Source organism: Hibiscus syriacus, unplaced genomic scaffold, assembly GCF_006381635.1.
Source record: "Hibiscus syriacus cultivar Baekdansim isolate YM2019G1 unplaced genomic scaffold, ASM638163v2 tig00111254_pilon, whole genome shotgun sequence".
NCBI classification, from domain to species: Eukaryota; Viridiplantae; Streptophyta; class Magnoliopsida; order Malvales; family Malvaceae; genus Hibiscus; species Hibiscus syriacus.
The window spans coordinates 276367-300180 of NW_024063037.1; the positions used below are offsets into that span (position 1 = coordinate 276367).

The 23814-nt window shown below is 34.5% G+C and overlaps 1 pseudogene; it reads left to right on the forward strand.

The window, feature by feature from the left end:
- Positions 1-678: 678 nt before the first annotated feature.
- On the forward strand, positions 679-23523 carry LOC120157403 (annotated as a pseudogene).
- Positions 23524-23814: the final 291 nt, after the last annotated feature.

Here is a 23814-nt window from a genome sequence, read left to right on the forward strand (position 1 = left end):
TATAGTTGTAACAAAAATTATAGGGATCTTATTTAACCTATTTTTTCTCTCAATGTTCTTGTGCCGTCTTTTTCTCTTCCTTATTTTTTGTTTAGTTGGCGGGAGCACCAATTTAATATTATTGTCACCGTTGATGATTATTATTATTATTATTATTCTTTTTCATATTATGTTTTATTTTTTTTTACTTTTTCACTTTTAAATAAAAATTTATGTCCTTGTGGCATGTTTTTTCTGTTATTGTGACATGTTCCTTATGATTTTCGGTAATTTTTTGCATACTTCTGCGGTGTGTTGGTACTTCTACAAAGATCCTCACGACATTTGATTTCTGATTGGCTTGTCGGTGGTCACGTATTGTCAGATCTCTCTTTTGTAAATGGTTATTAGATTATATAATCAAAATTTTATAGCGAAACTATCTCTCAAATTATTTAATTCATTCACCACTCTTTTTATCACATCATAAAATATTTCGTTCAATAGAGAAAAAATTTTATGAAGGTTATTTTATATATTTGAATTTAATATTTTTATTTATGTATAAGTTTTTTGTGATCATTATCTTTAATTTTATTTTTAACAGCGTTGTGATTTTGTTTCTTTTATTTTTATTAAAAATTCAGTACGCATTGTTAAAAAAAATTATATTGTTCTCGTGAATTTAAAACATTGCATAAGAGAATAAGAATGACCGTGCGTGGAAACTTACCGCTGCAGCTACAGTATGAGACTCCTCCTCAATGAAATTCAGCTACTTATTGAAAAATTCATCTATCGAAGTTTAGATTTCTAGGGTTTATTTTAAATATTTCGTTATGGTTTTTTCTTTTTAGCTGGCAGTTTATTGGATGATATACAGCAAAGTTTTCGCTCTATTTTCCCTAATTTTATTAGTGGGTTGGAGCTCAGATTCGAGGATGTGATGTAAGTTCCTTTTCTTTGTTTTGTTTTATTTGATGTTTAGCAATATTTGTAAGCCATTATTTCTCAGTTAATTACGGTGTTCGTTGGAGCTTGTAGGTAGATCTGTTGGTTGGAACTTACTGTTTTGAGCACTTTTTAAATCGTAAGTTTTTGTTTTGTTTCCGAGAAAATTGAGGAAAAAGAAAACATTAAGTATTAAAACGCGTTGTCAATAATAAAAAAACTTGAAATTCACCCATGTTTCTGGGTTATTATATGTATATCTGGAAATGTTTGTTGCGGATTAGTATTGAATTTCAGTTTGTTTTATGGTTATAGAGAGAGAAAAAGATGTGTTTTTCCTTTTGTTATTGTTTCTTTTGTTTACATTGGTGAAGTAAAAATGTTGTCCTGCTTCTGTGTTTCAAAGAAGTAGAAGTGAAATAATGTGAGCCCGGTACTTTTGGGACCTAAAGAGGTATTCTGAGTAACACCAAAGGCTGAAGACAGTACAGACTGAGGTTTAAGAGAACTGGTTTAAGATTTATAATAATATCTGTTCGAATTCTTTTAGTGGGATACATCCCATGTAGACGATCCCTTTAATCAAGAAATTTTGAGATGCCATGGTTTCTTTGTGGTGTGATTTCTATATATTGTTTAAATCATCCGATGAAATTAATTGTTCTAGAAGATAGACAAACATGCATTAGCAGAAACAATTTGCCTAGAAAAAGGAAAACAACGAATGTTATGTTTCCCTGTATAGTACTCAAAGTAGGTAATTGATGTGTGGCTTGGACTATGATTCTGATATGCTGATAGTTGTTGAGTATGTTGTGCAAATGTTTTGAGGAAAATTAAGTATATAGTCTTTCTTCTGCATTTCTATTTTTTAATCTGCAGATTATAGCTTATGGTGTTGGGTGTGAGGCTCGTAGGATTCCAGCTCAAAGTATGGACTTCTTGAATGCCTCTCTATTGTTTTGGATAGTAAAACCGAATTCTTTATTGTTTTCAAGCACTACAGTTTCAATATTTGGAAATGGAGTTGCTTTAGAATAAATTACCAAGTAGTTGTCTCAGGTCAAAAAAGTTTGAAACATGCCCTCGTGGTGGGGAAAATCATACTCCAAAGAAGTGAAGAAGAAAACAAACAAGGAAAGTTTCATTGATACCTTACACCGAGAATTTAAGATTCCTTCAGAAGGGAAACCAAATTGTAGGTCAGGAGTATCACGTAGACTTGGCAATGGCACAATTTCAGTAAAAGGACCTTAATTGCAAGCAGAATCTAGGTCTCCTTCACCTTCTAAACATGTTTCTAGGTGTCAAAGTTTTGTTGAAAGGCCTCATGCTCAGCCACTGCCATTTCTGATCTGCATCCTGCAATAGTGTGTCAGGCTCTGGAATAGGCATATCATCAAAATCAAGGGCAGAAAAAGGCTCCAAGTCATCATTATTTCTGCCTCTCCCAAGACCTGGATGCATATCATAGGCTAAATCCTATTGACATAGATGGAGATTGCATAACTGCTTCAGTTTGTAGTGAGAGCTCAGCTGAAAGTGACAATCCCACCGACTCGCATCATAGTCTGCGAGCAACTGATTACGACAATGGGACTAGAATTGCTGCAAGCAGCCCTCCCAGGTGAGCATACCTGTTTCTTGTTAGTGCTAGAAGGAGGATATTTTTCCTTCTGGTTGTCTTCTCTCTTCTGTTTGATAAAAAAACTCACCCTTGACAAATTTGTCTATTTTATGTATGAAGCGTGATGGTCAAGGATAAATCCTTTACGGTCAGCCTAAGTAACTCAAGAGAGGCTAGAAAACAGTTTAACATTTTAGTTGGTAATAATATCTCTCCGAAAACCCCTTAACGAAGACCTTTAAGTAATCATGTGCCAAATCTACAAATCCCACATCATGGTGCTTTCAGCAGCGCTCCTGACAGCTCCATGTCGAGTCCTAGAAGCCCTGTGAGAGCTTTTGGCACGGAACAAGTAATAAACTCTCCTTTCTGGGCTGGAAAGACTTGTACTGATATCACTTTGCTTGGATCTAGCCTTTGCTCCAGTCCCGGTGTAATCAGGGAATGTCTCAGGAACGGCGGGTTAATACGGCTAATATACTGCGTTATCGGATATATTAAAAGATATTTAACAAATTCGGTTTAGCGTTACCGGAAATGTTGACTAATAATAATGTAGTAGGTCTAAGTCATGAAGAAATATTAAAAAATTGTGCAACCGGCAAACTTAACTTGTCAGTTCGTGTCGATCCAAATTAAAAATGTATCGATCCAAAATGATATAACAGGTTAAACAATGACAAAACCGGTATTGAAATGATAAAACCGGTAAAGCGTTACCGAATATATTTAAAGTGTCGGTACTTTAATATAAGGATCGACATTTCGTTAATTTAAAAGAGAAGTTTTAGCGCCTATAAAGTGTCGATACTTTCAAAAAATATATCGATCAACAACGATATAACAGGTAAAAATATGATAAAATTGATATCAAAATGATGAAACCGGTAAAACGCTATCGGATATATTGAAAGTGTCGAAACTTTATATAAGGATCGACACTTTGTGAATTTAAAAGAGAAGCAGTTTTAGCGTCTATAAAGTGTCGATATTTTAAAAAATGTATCGATCAAACAATGATATAATAGGTAAAAATATGATAAAACCGGTATCAAAATGATAAAACGGTAAATGATACCGGATATATTAAAAGTGTCGATACTTTCGTAAGTACGTGTAATAAATTATCGATACTTTCAAAGAAATACCTAATTATCCTTTCGAAAGTATCGACACCTGATATAAAAGTATCGACACTTTTGTATTTGTATCGATTAAATATAAATAACATATCCGATGAAAATAAAGGTCATAGCTAAATATCTCTGAAAATAGATAGAACAGACGAGTTTTTGAAATCGAAGCGTAATTGTGCTGCATTTCAGAAGGCGTTTTTAAAGCGAAGTTTGTTTGTTTGTTGCTGCAGTCGAATCGAAAAGTATGTTGTCGAAATCCTAATTTTTATTATTACAGTAATCGCGATAGGGTTTTTATGTGTTGTTTGTGGTTTTAGAGAAAAGAAGCATTTGGGACCGATTGCAGGCAGAAAGTGATATTCAAGGAAAAATATAAATGTCGATACTTTTATTAAATATTATAGGTAGAAAATGATATTATAGGGTTGTATAAATGTGCCGACACATTTTGTAGGCCATTCAAATTCTTTTGAAGAAAATCGTTTTACCACAAGAGTAGTTATCTATATTTGTATATTGAATAAAGTGTATGTAACAAAATAATTTAATTTGCGTAAACTGATATATAAAGGTCAGGAAAAATGGAGTCAATGGGTTGAAAAATTGTTGGTGGCGCATATGACTTTGAAATTGAGGCCGAGACTCGAAAGCAACCAAAGGGTGGATATATGTACTTCTAGTAAGTATCAATGTCTTTTGTTATTATTGTTGAAATGGTAATTGGATTAAAGTATCGATAAACTTTAAATTGATTACAAATTTTAAATGTTGACAGTATGGTCGAATGCAAAATGATGAAGGAAGATAGCACACAGAGCGGTTCGGTATGTAAAATGAAATTAACATTGAGTATTATTTAGTGTTAATGTATTGATTAAGAAACGTTTATGTTTAATATTAGGTGACAAAAGATGTGAGGTCCAAATGGAATTCGATGGGTGATGCTGAAAAGGAACCTTACATCACACAGTCAATGAATGATAGTAAAGAATACAAAGAACGGAGGAAAGCACATGAAAATAAGGTATTCATTAAACTTGTAAATACGTTGATACAAAATATATAAGAACTATAACATTATATATTGTTAAAAAATGTAGGAAGTGTCGACAAGATGTAGCATTAAAAGGGTGAATTCATTAATTAAACACCTTAAGGAGAAGGGTCAGTGAATGTGCTAGGAGAAATAAGTTTTGGATCGTGGTAGGAGTAAGGGATCGACCTATTCAGAGGGAATTGTGTCGATCCTTGATGACGCAATTTGATGTCAGATAATATATTGCTAAGTATGATGATTTTTCATTTCCTCTTGGGATCCCATGTGCTGCAGCCGTATTAGGGGTAGAAAATAAATGCAAAAGTGTTGTAGAAGTCTGTAAAAGTAAGGACTGGAAAGCACTTGCCTCCAAATATGTTTTGAAGCAGAAGGTGACAAATACTGAAATTGAAGAGGAAATAAAAAGTGGATCTTACGGGGGATGAGCTGAAGGCCAGAGTTCTATTATACCTTGTCGGTATCTTTCTTTGTCCAATGGGTGATACGTCAACGAACAAGGAATATATGAAGTCATTTGCGATGAAGGCTTGAAGGGTGAATTCAATTGGGCTGAATATATCCATTCAAGATTGATTGAATCAATAATCATCTTTAAAAAGGGCAGCCAGAGATACCTCAAAGGGTGCATAGCAATCTTAGAGGTAAATGAGTTGAATAACTTTTTTGTGTTTTTATATAAAATGATAGTATAGTTATTATATAAAAATATAAATTTTATTATAAATGCAGGTTGCACTGTTCGATTTTTGGTCGGGCTGTGAGGCAGTGTCGGCTTATAAAAGAACCGGAGTGGCACGCATCCGTGCATGGGGAAGGAAGAGGTGGTTAGAGTGATGGTGAAGTTGAAGTTGGATAGAGCGAAGAAGCAAGAAAGGGTAATAAATATAATTAAATAATATTAAGAATATAATTAATGTTTTAATATTGTAATTTAATTTTGAAGGTTATTGGCAAGGATGTAGAGGAGGTAGTGGAGGTACAGGAGAAGAAATGAGAGATGGTTGTATTGGGGGATGACGGTGAGGGGGACGACGGTGAGGGGAAAACAGTAACTTCGACATTTGATATCTGAATGGCTGATATAAAAAAAATCCAATTTTATATCATGCAAAGACAATCAAGAGTCGAAGAGAAACTTGATAGAGTCGAAGATACACTTGAGAGGCATAAGGTGGTATGGAAGGAAAATAGATGGAGTGGTGAAAGAAGTTGAGGTGTTAAGGGGTGATCTTAAGATGGTGACGGGTGAAAAAATTGAGGGAGTGGTGAAGGAGGTTGTGGAATTGAGGAGTGAACTTACGGGGGTGAAGGGGGTGGTTGATAAATACTTGGATGAAGGAGATCAATTAAAGGGTGAAATAAAAGAGATGAAGAGCTATGTAAAGAAAAAATACGATGAACTGAAAAATATGAAAAAAAAAGAGGGAGGAGGAAGAAGAAGAGATGGAAGAAAAGAGGGAGGAGGAAGAAGAAGAGATGGAAGAAATGAGGAGGAAGGAAGTCGATGTCATTATACACCGGAGAGTGTTATGGCAGCAGATTTGGATTCGGAATGTCCTGCACCCCATAAGAAGAAGCAGAAGGTAAGTTGAATAAATAAAACTTAATTTGATCTTTATTATGTTGTTGTGACAAAAATTTGTATGCAAAATTATAGGTTGAAAAAGCGGATATCCCAAGCGGAATTGATGACATCGAAACTATTTGTGATTATTTATGGAATAGTGAGTTAGAATCGGGGTAAATGAAATATATTGCTTTGTGAGTGATATTTAAATATTTATGAAACATATTAATCCTAATGATTCATACAAATATTCTGTAATCTCAACTGGAAATCAATTCGCTACTGTATACGACGTTGCAACGTTGAAGCCTACGGAATGGGTGGCGGTGTGGTAAGTAGAAAGTATAAAATGTTAAAACTTATTGAATTTGTTCTGATTGTGTAATTAATTTTTTTAGGGTTATTGATTGCTCGCCTGGACAGTATGCTACGATTCTCAAAAGTCACTCCGGAGGATTGGCTACCTTCCATACCACTTAGCGTGAGTTAAATTAATAAATGGAGATAAGTAGTGTATAGACGGTAAATTAATAGTGTTTGTTGCGTAATTGCAGCATCAGGCGTTGGATGCCAACAGGAAAGAAAGTGTTGAGAGTATTGCTACCTTCTGGGGTCCCATATTGGATAACTATGTGAAATTCACCGACTGTGAGAAGGTAAGACCTATACCAATTGCAAATGTTGTTTTCTGATATAGAATGTTGAATTTTGTCAAATTGGGTGTGTGAAATTTGTTGCAGATCATGATCACAATAAATTACCATAATTCACATTGGTATATGTTGGTGTTGGATATGGTAGATCGTGTTGCAACAATATATGATAGTATGTTTAATCTGAAGCAGCTAAACAGAGAGAGAAAGATGCTAAGAGATTGGTAGTGTATGTATGAAAGGACATTATGTAAATTATAATGCATAACTTTTTGGATCATAACTTCTTTTTTTTAATGCATATTAAAATATTAGATTTTTATAATAAGAAACGCATTTGGGTTGAATATGTGGATCTCTAGGAAAGTTTCCCTTGAAAAATTTTAAATTTGTGGAGCATAAGAAGAATAAGCAATTGAATGGGTATGAGATGTTATCAATAGAAAGCTTAATTTATGTAGGATTCATCATAATTGACATGTGGGTTTTCAAATTTTGTAGCAGACATGATTGCGGCATGTATGTGATGAGTGGATGGAATCGATCGGTTCTACAGAGGCAACTGGTGATTTTGTAAGTGGAAAGAAAAAATTTGTTTGTGGTAAAATTGTTAAATGTCGTAGATTGAATGTTGTAGTTTACAATACTTAACGTTCTGACAATTTGAATATAGGTTGTTGGAGAGTGGGATCGATCGCGAATATAAACGATCTCGTAAGCCACAATCAAAATCAACGAAGACAGAAGATAACAAAAGCTGTCATGAGACATAAGAATAACAAAATGATGCAATGATGTAAATGTAGGGTAATTTTGTATTAGATTATAATTTTGTATACGATTTATAATTTTGTATGTGAATGTAATTATGATGAGATGAGAGAAAAGTTAACAGAGGTTGTTGTACAGGACATTTCTTAACACATTAAGAGTCATGTTGATACTTACTATATATGGAGATTGTTGTATGTATTATACCAAATGTCATCATAATTATCATTATGTGCGAGACTGAATGACCATTCCATATTGAGGGATGTACAATAACTACAAAATTAACTTTAAAGCAAAAGGTAAATTTACAATATGGCAAACAGGGTGCAGCCATAAAGTGTCGATCTATATATAAAAGGTGTCGATCCCAGAAACATTGAAACCCATAAGTATAATGTAATAGGTAATTTTTCAATCTAACCGGTATAAGTATACCGGATTTATGAGAGAATATGTGTAATATATGTATTGACACTTTTTTTTGTGTCGATACTATTGGTCCATAATGAATGGCAAACAGGGTGCAACCATAAAGTGTCGATCCATATATAAAATGTGCGATCCAGAAACATCGAAACTCATAAGTATAATGTAATAGGTAATTTTTCAATCTAACCGGTATAAGTATACCGATTATGAGAGAATAGTGTAATATATGTATCGACTTATGAGAGAATATGTGTAATATATGTATTGACACTTTTTAATTTTGTGTCGATACTATTGGTCCATAATGAATGGCAAACAGGGTGCAACCATAAAGTGTCGATCCATATATAAAATGTGTCGATCCCAGAAACATCGAAACTCATAAGTATAATGTAATAGGTAATTTTTCAATCTAACCGGTATAAGTATACCGGATTTATGAGAGAATAGGTGTAATATATGTATCGACGCTTTTTAATTTTGTGTCGATACTATTGGTCCAGAAATGGCAAACAGGGTGCAACCATAAAGTGTCAATCCATATATAAAAGGTGTCGATCCCAGAAACATCGAAACCCATAAGTATAATGTAATAGGTAATTTTTCAATCTAACCGGTATACCGGATTTATGAGAGAATAGGTGTAATATATGTATCGACACTTTTTAATTTTGTGTCGATATTATTTAAATATCGAGTGTTTTTCCCCCGTTCATTATATTATATAGTATACAAACTCTAAATCGACAAACCCTAAACTTTACTAAAGGCAAGCAGGCAGAAGAGAACTCTTCCTATCCGAAGAATACTAGCGTTATCATAACAGTGACGATCAGATATTCAGGTAAATGTATCGATATTTTATGGGTTTGATTGATTTCTATATTGGATTTTTATTCCTGATGTTTGTGTTCCAATTGTAATAGCATCCAACCAAAATGGCTCCAAAACGTCAGCGTCAGAAGCGCGGTCTTTCTCAAAGCTCTTCTCAACCCAGTTCTTCTCAACCACAACCTCCTTATGAAACAAACGATTCTTCTGAGGAAATCAGGTCCTTCGAAACTCTAACTTTAGATCCGATATGGAGAAACAAAGATGGAAGACGAGTTTTAAAGTAAGGAAGATTCGTCCCGAACGTGTTATTGACCTGGGTTTCTTGTTTGATGATAAATATGCATTTAGTTTTAAATTCACATTTAAATCTTGGGGTTGGACAAAGCGGTCAATGAAGATAAAGCTGACGATGATGATGATCCAAACAATTATATTGTGTCTGCAACGCCGCCTTCAAGAAAACTTTTAATTTTTGATCTCAATGGTGTCCTTGCCTACTCCCAAGACTTCTTGCAGGTTTAATTCTATTCTTTTGTATCCATTATTTTAACATATAAGCGTATAACTTTAATCTCATTTTCTTCATATTGTCCTCAGATCAGGATTATTTGAATTTATGCAATTTTGTGTCGACAATTTTGTTGTTGCCCTTTGGTCTTCAAAGATGAAGTTAGAACATGTTTATATCAATTGAATTACTGTAGTCAAAATTGTTAATATACATTTGAATGTTAACACTCAAACTTGATTACAATCTCAGGCATAACGTCGACCGTGTACTTGAGAAACTACCTTTATTTTCTGAGCATTTTCTATTCGTTTGGGTAAGATGAATGTCATTACAGTTTACTGACTTTTCGTTGTCTATGATTCCTACATATTTATGTTCGCAGTTTGTGAACAGGATCAAGCAAAATGCAAAACATACGATAAGTTACCTACTGTAAAGATCTCAATGATGTTTGGAACGTGTGTCCTGATTTAACGAACTAAATACACTTTTGGTCGATGATTCAGCGGAAAAAATGATTTATAATCCGGTAAGTTGCATTTATGCAATATGTTTTTCCAGTTGAACAGGTGTTCAGACATTGATTATTTTAACAACTTAAGTGTTTATATAGAAATACAATTACATATGTCCACATACCTTTCACGCTGCTTCCCATTCAAACGACAATGCTCTAGGTATGACATTCAATTTATTCATGCTTATGCGAATTTAGTTAATTGTTAGTAAATTACACCTCATTAGTTTAATAATTGAAATTATTTATGTATGTCCCCAGAAAAAGGCGGAAACATACGAGAGTATTTGGAAAATTTGTTGAAGGCCCCTAATGTTCCGGACTTCGTTAGAAATAACCCTTTTTCATCGGATTAATTTCGTTTGTCGGTACATTATTTGAACATTGTTGTGTATGTATCTTTTGGTTTGATTATATTGTATGTATATTTTCATTAATTATTCCATATTTGCTTCTATGTATACATATACATTGAGGATTGTTGAAATATCAATACTAGTTATTAATGTATTTTACATCTGCTTGCAAATGTATCCAAACTTAAAGTCTCCCAAAGTGTCGATCAATATAAAAAAGTAACGACCCCAAAACATCAAAACCGATAATTTATTGTAATGGGTAAATTTTCATTATACCCAAAAAATATCAGCATAAAGTGTCGATGCCTTTTCAAAAAGTGTCGATTGAAAAACATCGGAATGCATAATTATAATGTAATAGGTAATTTTGTAATATAACCGGTATAGATATACCGGTTTTTTGAGAGAATAGGTATACAACCTATATCGACACTTTTTAATATTGTGTCGCTACTTTATGTCCATAATGGATGAAAAAAGTGTCGATACCTTGAAAAAAGTGTCGATTGAAAAAACATCGAAACCCACAATTATAATGTAATAGGTAATTTTTTAATATAACCAGTATAAATATACCAGTTTTATGAGAGAATAGGTCTACACCTATATCGACACTTTTTAATATTGTGTCCATACTTTTAAGTAACGCGGTTTCTTCCTTCATTCAATATTTATATGTACATCTTATACAGAATAGAGGGAGTCATTTTGATACTTATGATATATGGAGATCGTTGTCATTCCATTCCGTCTTCGAAAAAATCAGTTGATGTAGGCTGTGTGCTTGTACTCAAACTGAGCTTGACTTGAGGACATGTTAGTTTGTTATGTCCCTCACCGTTGCAGTACCCAGATCGCCTAATTTTCTTCTCGACCTTGTTCTTCGGCACTTTTTCTCTTGCGTTGTTTTCGTTGAGGGTCACGAATATGTTTACTACAATGCTCTGGTTGACTGAATCATTCAAACCAAACGAGTTTTCTAATTTTCTATTAGTTTTTCATCTCATCTCTTGCAGTTTTGAAAGACTCGTCTGTCTTTGATGCAATGTAGCATAACCTACTTGACGTTGAACGTAGAGCAGCGAACCTTGCCATCTGCATCACTTCTGGAGACACATTCAAGTCAACATAACTGGGTGAGAAGCCTTCGCATCATTAGTCCACCCACTTTGAATCAAAGTCCCGGGCAAATATGTGTAATCCAAGTGCTTCAAAATGTGAAGTGATGGCGACGGAAGTCCAACGGTCTCGAATTTTTTGCAGAAGCAAATTAGAGTTTTCGTACGAGAATCAAAACTAATTTCAAATTTCCTATTTTTTTTCTGCGTACTTTGACAAAATATAATGTTGACATTCATCTGATAAGGACTTAATCTCTGCCTCAATCTGGTACAATGTCTCCCGTATAAGTTCATCTTGGAACGCAAGAAAAGATTCGCGGGTAAAAATCACAGCGGAATGGCTTCAAGGTCGACCAGTTTTGTGATATGGAAGGGATTCATATGGTAACTTAAGTAATCCGCTTTCAACTCGTTCATACGCATTCTACTAATCCATCTTCAATTGCACGAACAACATCTAAATATTTTCTTGTGTTTCAGTGCAATCGCTAGTGAAGCATTCATATAGACTCGCACCTTTGTGTTGAGTGAATATTGGCAAAGAAATGATCGGATAGGTATGCTTGTGCCCATAAGTGTCGTGTATTTCCCTTCTCATCACACATGGATGCTTTTGGACGTTGAATTCTGAAACAATCGAACGCCATTGAATATCAAATTCCTCGGTTGTCCACCAGGAAGCCATGCATTTTGAGAATGCTGCTGTAAACTTTGGGTCACCAATGTTAGCTTGTGCATTGCGAGAAAGATGCCAAGAACATAATCTGTGCTTAGCATAAGGGATAACAGATCTGATAGCCCTCTGCATTGCCCTATCCCCCGGTGACAACTGAAATAGGTGATTTATTCATGGCTTCTAAAAAATTCTGTAGCACCCACTCGAAAATTGAGACGTCTCGTCGCGATTATGGCAGTGGCAAACACAATTGTGTTATGGTGATGATTGACACCGACAATAGGCATAATTGGTCGACCATACAAATTATTTGTACGTTGTGTCGAACGCAATTACATCACCGAAGCATGTGTAATCTGATCTCGATGTAGAATCCCACCAAATAAGATTATACAATGCCCCCGATTCGTCTACTGAGTATGTCATAAAAAACCCAGGATCATCATGTTCTTATAATCAAAGTAGCAATAAGCGCATTCACATCCCATCGATGATTTCCTTTGCTTTACCTCTTTGAAGTGCATTGTAGAGGTTTATGTGTAAATCCAACATTATGATACCCCCCTGCCTGCTGCGTTAAATAGTTCATTACTTGTGACGTGCCAACACCGACCTCTTTCAATGTTTTGCCTCATCGATATCAGCCTTACTTACAGCTCTATTAGAACGCATAAATGGTGTCATAGCAGGTGTGCACAATGCATGATTATGTTTCTGATCAGACTTACTTATAACCCACTGATCGTTTGTATTTGTTGCTGTAACTAAGACTCTAGCCTTACATCATGTTTTGTGACTGGCGTATGAGCACGTTGACGATCAACAGTATTGACTTTGATCCTCGAAACCCTTCTTTGGAAAAAAAAATTCTTGTGTCTTCACATTCCCTTCCACGTCAAGCCGTGTTGTTCCCTTACGTGCACTAAACTCATGTTCCCGTGCGAATCCCTTGTAAAAGTACCAAGCTTGATCACGTGAACAGAAGAGCTGACCAACCCAATTTGTCAGATTCATCAACATTATGTACTTCATGGCATTCCTCGGTTGGCTTAACATTGTCTACATCAGTATATATACATGGCAAAAATTTTGTTGTGCAAGTTCAGTGGCCGGAGTTGATGGAGATATAAGCAAAGGTTCATTTTGAACATGTTTCAGTTGTGCTGCTTTCAATAGGATGTGGTATTGGTAATGGTAGTTAAAGAGTGGGTACAACATTAAATTCGCAGTACATATTTATGTATGTACAATAACTACCTAAATATGTGTCAATACATTTCTACCTAAACATATTGTTAAATTTAAATTCTAATAATATTTTATAAAAATCAAAACAATCAAATAATTTTTTGTGTAAATGAATTAAATTAATATTGTTGGTGGAAAACATGAAACACTATTAAAAAAAATTGAAACATAAATTACATAACTTTAAAAAAAGTATGGATCCTTTTTATAAAAAGTATGGACACTTTTAATATATCAGGTAAATTTTACCTTTTTTAAAAGAGAAGAAGTTATATCGTCAATAAAGTGTCGATACTTTATAAAAATGTATCGATCCATAACAATATAACAGGTAAAAATATGACAAAACCGGTCTCGAAATGACAAAACAGGTAAAGCGCTACCGGTTATGTTGAAAGTGTCGATAATTTATTATATGTATCGACACTTTTGGAATTTAAAAGAGAAGAGTTATAGCGCCAATAAAGTGTCAATACTTTATAAAAATGTATCGATCCATAACAATATAACATGTAAAAATATGACAAAACCGGTCTCGAAATGACAAAACAGGTAAAGCGCTACCGGTTATGTTGAAAGTGTCGATAATTTATTATAAGTATCGACTTTTGGAATTAATAAGAGAAGAAGTTATAGCGTCAATAACGTGTCGATACTTTATAAAAATGTATCGATCCATAACAATATAACATGTAAAAATATGACAAAACCGGTCTCGAATTGACAAAACAGGTAAAGCGCTACCGGTTATGATGAATTTAAAAGAGAAGAAGTTATAGCGCCAATAAAGTGTTGATATTTTATAAAAATGTATCGATCCATAACAATATAACAGGTAAAAATATGACAAAATCGGTCTCGAAATGACAAAACAGGTAAAGCGCTACCAGATATGTTGAAAGTGTCGATAATTTATTATAAGTATCGACACTTTGGAATTTAAAAGAGAAGAAGTTATAGCGCCAATAAAGTGTAGATACTTTATAAAAATATATCGATCCATAACAATATAACATGTAAAAATATGACAAAACGGTCTCGAAATGACAAACAGGTAAAGCGCTACCGGTTATGTTGAAAGTGTCGATAATTATTATACGTATCGACACTTTAGAATTTAAAAAGAAGATTATAGCGCCAATAAAGTGTTGATACGTTATAAAATGTATCTATCCATAACAATATAACATGTAAAAATATGACAAAACCGGTCTAGAAATGACAAAACATAAAGCGCTCCGGTTATGTTGAAAGTGTCGATAATTTATTATAAGTATCGACTTTTGGAATTAATAGAGAAGAAGTTATAGCGCCAATAACGTGTCGATACTTTATAAAAATGTATCGATCCATAAACAATATAACATGTAAAAATATGACAAAACCGGTCTCGAAATGACAAAACAGGTAAAGCGCTACCGGTTATGTTGAAAGTGTCGATAATTTATTATAAGTATCGACACTTTTGGAATTTAAAAGAGAAGAAGTTATAGCGCCAATAAAGTGTCGATACTTTATAAAAATGTATCGATCCATAACATATAACAGGTAATAATATGACAAAACCGGTCTCAAAATGACAAAACAGGTAAAGTGCTACGGTTATGTTGAAAGTGTCGATAATTATTATAAGTATCGACACTTTTGGAATTTAAAAGAGAAGAAGTTATAGCGCCAATAAAGTGTCGATACTTTATAAAAATCGATCATAAATATAACAGGTAAAATATGACAAAAACCGGTCTCGAATGACAAAATAGGTAAAGTGCTACCGGGATTTGAAAGTGTCGATAATTTATTATAAGTATCGACACTTTTGGAATTAATAAGAGAAGAAGTTATAGCGCCAATAAAGTGTCGATACTTTATAAAAATGTATCGATCCATAATAATATAACATGGAAAATATGATAAAACCGGTCTATAATGACAAAATGTGAACGCATATAGTGTCGATACATTTATAAAAGTATCGATCCAAAAAATATCGAAACCGGTAATTATAATGTAATAGGTAAATTTGCAATGTTACCGGTAAATATACCGATTTACTTATAAAATAGGTCAATATACCTATTACTTATATAAGCGCTATCTAATATGTTATTGTATTTGATAATATTTCCGGTTAAATACCTATTTTATTATATAAGCGCTATCTATTACATTATATAAGTGTTACCTATATGTTATTGTACTTGATAATATTTCCGGTTAAATAATATAACATAACCGATCTAAATTTTAAACGGTCACTTGTTTAACCGATCACGCCGTATATTAGCCGTTTTTTAAGCGCCGCACAGCAGAACTACCCGTACACCACCATTTTCATAACCCCAACCTAACAAAACCAAACCCTTCAGGCCTAGCCAACCGAGGCCCAAACTATATACAACCCAAAGTCAACAGCCCAATATAAAAGAATCACCGACCCAACAACTAGCACCTGACCCGAAGGAGACCTGAAACAGCCAGTAATCCGACCTGACTCACTTAGGGTTTAATCATAACCCTAGGTAGCTTCTGCTTGCCAACCCAGACGACACTACTTCAATCTGCAGTGAGGAAAAATCTACATCAAACAATGTAAAAGCAGGCATAAATTAATGGACCCAGTAAAATGAAATCAAAGAATCAAGCTAAATCCTAGATTGTCAATCAACCAAAGGGGACAATGATATCCTAGGTGTTCTGGGGCGTGGATTTCACGAGGGGAAAAAGGAGGAACCACCGAGGGAAGAAAAGGGGGAGAGAGGATTTTGGTTGGAAAAAAATAGAGGGTTCGATGGGAACACGAAATATTGTAGAAGGGGAATTCACAATCATTATACATCAACTACTTTCATCAATAATTTTTTTAAGAATACTTCCCTTATTTTTTTCCTTCTTTTCTTTCGAATGATTCAAAGGAAATCTCTAGCAAGCTTTCAATGAGTAACCTGAATAATATATATATATATATATCAGTGAGGGAAGAAACAAAATACACAAAATGAAAAAGAGAAATAGTGTTACCATTCGGCCGGCGAGAGAAGACAAAGACCGGGCCTCATTTTAAGATCTGAATGGTGAAGATGTAGAAAGGATGATGAAGAACAATATACTTGAAAACGGGACGAGTGGACGGTGGACGACGGCGGATCGAAGATAAGAAAGCCAAATAGTCTTCGGCTATTTCGCGACGAATGGCGCCTTCTCTCGCAAAACGGACCCCGGATCCGAGACGGGGAGACTGAGACGGACCACCCGTATAATTTGGTGGCAAACTTCCCTTATTTTTTTCCTTCTTTTCTTCGAATGATTCAAAGGAAATCTCTAGCAAGCTTTCAATGAGTAACCTGTAATTATATATATATATATCAGTGAGGGAAGAAACAAAATACACAAAATGAAAAAGAGAAAAGTGTTACCATTCGGCCGGCGAGAGAAGACAAAGACCGGGGCCTCATTTTAAAGATCTGAATGGTGAAGATGTAGAAAGGATGATGAAGAACAATATACTTGAAAACGGGACGAGTGGACGGCGGACGACGGCGGATCGAAGATAAGAAAGCCAATATCTTCGGCTATTTCGCGACGAATGGCGCCTTCTCTCGCAAAACGGACCCCGGATCCGACGGGGAGACTGAGACGGACCACCCGGTATAATTTGGTGGCAATCAGCCACCACAACGGTGGCACGACGACGGAAGACACGACGACCGACGAGGTAAACCACCGGCGAACGGCCGATTTCTAGAGAGGGGTGACCCCTCTCTCTATTTTTAAAAAAAAACTAATTAAAATGAAAAAATAAATAATAATAAAAAATAATGTGGTATTTAGTAAAATTTTATGGGAAAATTACACTTTAAATCCCCTTAAGTTTGGCGTGTTTTGTAAAATAGTCTCGTTTAATAATTTCTTTATTTATGTTTGTTGTTTTAATTTTTGGTTTAATTGTTGTTTAGTCCCTTGGTTTAGTTGTGTTTTGCATGTTAGTCCCTGTAGGACTGTTTTGTAGTTTACCCATTATTGATGCCTATTATATATCTTTGGTTTAATTATGTTTAGTCTCTTTACTTTAGGCGTGTTTTGCATTTTGGTCACTGTACCTCTTTTTTTATTATTGTGTTTTTATCATTCTGTTTTATTTTATTCTAATTTAGTCACTGTTTTACTTTTCTATTTATTCGAAACTGGTATTAATTCTTGTTTTATTTTATTTTAGTCACTTTGTATTCTATTTTATTATTTATTCATGAATTTTGTGTTGTATTTTTAATTTACGCATTTCAGTCACTGCTTATTTCTGATTTGGCTATTGTTATTTTATTTTATGCATTTTAGTCATTATTTTTTTATCCCTAATTTCATACTACTTTTCTTATTTGTTGCATTTTGTCATTGTATTTTAATATATGTGTATGTTTCATATTCTCATATATTATATGTATGTACCGTATGTATGTATTTATTTAAATGTTTTTGTATTTAATAATAATTTTCAACATTTATTAGTATATTTTCTTATTTGAGCATAGTATTTTATGTCTTTCAATTTTGGCCCTAGTTAGCACATTATTGTATTTGTTATTATTAAGATTCGTAATATTTATACTTTAAAGTATGCACTTGTTAATTTTGTCAAATTTTATTTCCAGCATTGATAACATTTAATTTTTATCTTTGCTTTAATTTCCATTTATTGTTCCTAATTTATTTTTTTATTTTTTAGCTTTTTCATGTAAATTTGTTTGCTATAGATCTAGACATTTCAAATATATGAAAGCCCCATAAGCATAACTCAACTTATTACATAATTGGATTAAGGGTAGTATTTATTTATTTTAAAATATTAAGAAGGGACTGTCTTAAATAATTAGATGTCTTATTCTGATGTTTTAAATAAATAATACTCTACTAGAAGAACCTAAAAAATCGATTACATTTAAAATTAATCAAGAATAAAAGGAAAAGGAAATGTTCTATTATTAAACTTGTCGAGATAATTCGTCTAATTTTTATAGGGATTAAATCTCGGCATTTTTAAATAATTGAACATCCTTATCTTTTCTAATCATGTTTTATTTGGATTAATTGGCTTAATTTTTATTTGGTCGAATCAATTGTTTAATCTCGAATTCTTGGGAGAAGTTATAATTTCTTTTATTTCAGTTGGAAAGAGAAATATTAGTCCTCAAATATTTTAGAGATTATTTTCTCTTCGATTGGAAATATAGAATATTTTCATTTCTCCTTAGAATTTTCCATTAAATAAAAATTGTATGGTTGAATTTGGAATAATAGAATCGTAATTATATTTGAATTCTTAGATTTTCATTATTAGAGATAATTTATAATCAATAGGGTATCAATCTTGGGCATTGTAGGGGTGTTTATCCTTCCCACACGTAATTGATCCCCGAACCCCTTTTTATTACAAAAAGAATGAATCTCTGGTTACGTAGATCGTGCATCTTTTAAAATGACGTTTCTTAAAATTCTTTTAAAATGCGATTTTGAGTATTCGACCTACCTAACTAAAAAACCCCAAGTTGTACTAAATTTTCCCCGCCCGGTCGAAAACGGTGTCGACACCCGGATCAGGTCAGAATTCCGTGCATAATTCAATGGGTGGGGATGTCAGGACAGATATTTTGGCAGCCAAGTAAGGGGAGCCCTGAGTATTCTTCACTACCTAGTCCCAGGATGACCAGTGCTGGTCCCAGTTCTAGAATACATAGTGGTGCTGTGACTCCTACTCATCCTAGATCAGCATGCACAGCTACTGAATCACATACTGGTTGGCATGACGATGGAAAACAACAAAGCCACAGGTTGCCCCTTCCTCCAGTAACAACTACCATTTCTTCTCCTTTCTCGATTTCAAATTCAGCAGCAAGGTCTCCCTCCGTGCCACGAAGTCCAGGAGGGGCAGAGAATCTTGTAAACCCGGGATCACGGTGGAAAAAAGGAAAGCTACTGGGTAGAGGCACATTTGGTCACGTTTACTTTGGTTTTAACAGTTAATAGTTTTGAAGGAATAGTTGTTTAATTTCCTCAAAAATGACATCTGTTGCCTAATGGTTTATGCCTTATGTTAGTCCTTCCTTGAGCTTAGTAATTGAGACTGATGCTTCAGTTATTTATACTATTTTAACAATAACATATGATTCTTGCAAATATCTTACATGACATATTAAACTAGTGGGCATCTAAGGGTTTCTGCATGTGTACTCTTTTAAAATATTTGTTGTGACATCTGTTGCCTGATGGTTTATGCCTTATGTTAGTCCTTCCTTGAGCTTAGTAATTGAGACTGATGCTTCAGTATTTATACTATTTTAACAATAACATATGATTCTTGCAAATATCTTACATGACATATTAACTAGTGGGCATCTAAGGGTTTCTGCATGTGTCTCTTTTAAAATATTTGTTGGCGATTGCTTCTGTTTCTATGTCTATATCTAATTTTATTTTCAAAGTTTCTCAGTGGGAGTGGTGAGATGTGTGCAATGAAAGAGGTTACATTATTTTCTGATGATGCCAAATCAAAAGAAAGTACTAAACAGTCAATGCAGGTAAGCCATTCTCCATCAGCTTAAGAAATTTTCAATTGTTTGGATGATGCAAAAAGCAACAATGCTTTCCTCGTTATTCTTTAACTTGTGTTATAGCTTTAGAAGAAATTCATATTCTGATTGCTCAGACAGGAAATTGCTTTATTGAGCCGCTTATGGCATCCAAATATCGTTCAATACTATGAGTCTGAAAGGTGTGTCCTATATCCAACAATCTGTTCGTCTATTATGGTTATTGAAAATTGTTATAAAGATATCAGGAAGCTGCATTGACTAATGGGTTCTTTCCTAAAGGGTTTTTCTTTTATATATTAAAAATAGTGAACCGTATAGTGTTACGAAACTTTTGGGAATTGTTTTTATGGTATCATAACTTACTAAACACTATTACTTGTTAAGCAATTTCTTACAAAAATAAATCATAACGATGCTTCTCTTACAGAGCTTTCAAATAAATTCCTGAACAGGTTGATGACAAGCTTTACATATACCTTGAGAATGTATCTGGTTGGTCTATTATAAAATCCTCCAGGAGTACGGGCAGCTTGGTGAACTAGTAATTCGCAGTTACACTCAACAGATCTTGTCTGGGCTTTCCTACCTACATTCTAAGTCTACTGTCCATAGGTGAGCAAGTTATTCTATTCCTTATCTGATTTGTTAGTTAGAACTACACTTCATGGCGTCTGCCTAGTAATATTTGCATCAAGGAAATATTGTTCATCTTATAATTCTTGTACAGAGATATTAAAGGAGCAAACATATTGTAGACCCTAATGGCCATGTTAAGTTGGCAGACTTTGGGATGGCAAAGCATGTAAGTGTGGGAGTAATCACTTTTTGTTATAAACGAACCTAATCAGAGTAATTGTAGCTAACCCTTTACTCCTTTAGCCAAAAAAAATTGCAGCTACCCCAAGCTTGAAGTTCAAATACGAATTATTTAATGCTATATTATTATTCATTGATTTGACCTCTCGTGTAAGGTTATTTCCTACTTATAATATACGCTTAGCAGATTGCAGGGCGGTCGTGTCCATTTTCGTTTAAAGGAAGCCCTTACTGGCTGGCACCTGAGGTTAGACTTAATTTTCTCATTAGGTTTATTTCAAATTCTTACCAGTCCACCGCCAATGGGAAATTGACATGTTTTTTCAGTTTGAGATTTCTTCAGTTGTGTAGTTCTCTTTATAACATATCTCAATTTTTTCTATTATTTTCCCAGATTATAAGAAACCCTAGCGGTTGCAACCTTGCTGTGGATATATGGAGTCTTGGGTGCACTGTTTTGGAAATGGCTACAACGAAACCTCCTTGGAGTCAATATGAAGGGTCTGTTATAACTTTTACAAAAATAAGAAGATGGGATATTTTAAATTTCAAATCTGTTTAATGTGCCTATAATAATAGCAGTTTTTTTTATTTCTACTATGTAATATGTGTATGTCAGGTTGCGGCTATGCTCAAGATTGGAAATAGCAAGGAACTTTCACCCATTCCTGATTACCTCTCTGATGAAGGAAAAGATTTTGTGCGCCAGTGTTTGCAACTCAACCTACAAAATTATCCTACTGCAGTCCAGCTTTTAGGTCACCCGTTTATAAAATATGTTGCAACTCTGGAAATGCCTGTTCCAGATGCTGAGCCTTCAGATCCTGCCCTGGTGTGATAAATGGGGTGAAAACCCTGGTAATTACCTTTTTTATACTGCTTTGTCTAGTCCATAATTAGGCTTTGAGCCTGAATTAATTTGTTGCATTCATTACCTTCAACAGTTAATTTAGGGTATGAAATATATAATATATCAAATTATAATCGAAATAAATTTCAATAAAAATGTAAAATGGGTGACGTAGTCCTTTCTGGAATTTCCTTACTTGAAATGGTGATGCAGTCATACACTGGATGATAGGCTGTCATGTTTTCAACTTAAGTAATTTGTTCCAAGTGCTCAATAATTTTTTCTAGTTTTCATCACTTCATATGCAAAAGCTCCAAGATTAGCTGGAGGAAAACTGAAGGTATGATATGATATCTACAGTCCTAGTGCACTTATTTCTTGTGTTTGTTGTGGTGGGTGGGAAGGGGGTCTTTGGGGGTTGGGGAATGTTGCAAGATATAAATCAAGGTCTTGTCATGCCTAGGCTACACAAGTTTAGTATGGACCATTAATACACACCTGTGGCAGTAAATAAAACACCATGTTAACAGAGAAAATTGTAAATATGCCTACGTCAATACCCCCATGGAATTTTGGTACGAGCCCTTAAATCTCATTAGAATTTTCACTCAAAACAGAGAAAAGTGTTGGATAACATAGTCAACTTATTTACAAGCTTTTTACAACCAGCATTTCACAAGTGAATTTGTTAAGGATGAAAGTGATGAAATTCTTGAAACTCATGGTTGACTAGTTGCAAGGATAAAAGGGCAAAAAGCCTAAAAGAGCCCCATATTCAAACATCTGGAAGATTCTTAATAAGTTGTTCTGGTAATGTAGAGAACTTCACTGATGATAGGGTGATGCAAACATGCTTATTAAACTCAATAGGAAGTGTTCTAAAATTTTACTTGTGCAAGCAGTGCTGCTCTTTCTGTGCCAAGTCCTAGTTACATTCTGCCTTTTAACTGCAATACTTGACTATTGGCAGGGATTGGTTACCTACTGGTTACTTTCTCATTTAGTTTTTTATGTCATCTTTCTTTGGTTCAGATTTTTAAGTGGTTTGTTAGGCATGCTCGTATTTTTTACCTGGGTTTGTTTATCATGTTTAGTTCTTGATTGTTCACATTTAACCGAACTTCATCAGGGCATTGGACAAGCAAGAAATTTTTCCTCCTTGGAGTCGGAGCAACTTTCTGTTCATTCGTCCAGAATTTCGAAACTGCACGCCAGGTCTGTCTCTCTCTCTTACATACACAAACTTGAAAATAGATGATAAAAATGATTTCAGTACTGCATGTTTCTGAGTCTCATTTCATTTCCATGTTATTGCAGTGATATCAATATTCCTAGGAATGCATCTTGCCCTGTTCCACCCATAGGAAGCCCTCTTCTACATTCAAGGTCACCGCAACATCTAAATGGAAGAATGTCTCCTTCTCCCATATCTAGCCCCCGGACCACTTCAGGCTCATCTACACCCTTGACAGGTGGCATTGGTGCTATACCTTTTGGTCATCTGAAACAATCAGCTTACTTACAAGAGGGTTTTGTAAGCATGCCAAAGCCCTCGAATGGTTTTTTTTATCAGTGGCTCCTCCCTTCACGATAATAATCCCGACATTTTTCGAGGTCTGCAAGCAGGTTCACATATCTTTTCTGAACTGGTGCCATCAGAAACTGATTCGGGAACTGAAAGATTGGTTCATGGGGAATCTTATGATGGACAGTCTGTATTAGCTGATCGTGTTTCTCGACAGCTTCTGAAGGATCATGCAGCTATGAGCCCATCCCTGGATCTAAGTCCCAGCTCTCCTTTACCTAGTTGGAGTGTTATTATCTAAACACAACTTTGAAGACTCGATCAGAATTTTTTTGGGTCGTACGGGATCTCAGTTTGACTTATGAGGCAGCAAATCGTTCAATATGGGACCAGAAAATAAATTTGAGGAATAAGGTTGAAGTGCAAGGAAGTAGTTGTAGGTCATTTGCCAAGGATCAAGGTTTAGTCTCGATGCTTTGTGATTGATAAGGCTATGGACAAATGATTCCGGCTAGATGTTTCAGTTGAAACTATTATAAGTGGTTATTTAACACGACGGATGCCACATGAATCTGTACAGAGTTGAGTGTGTAAATCGAC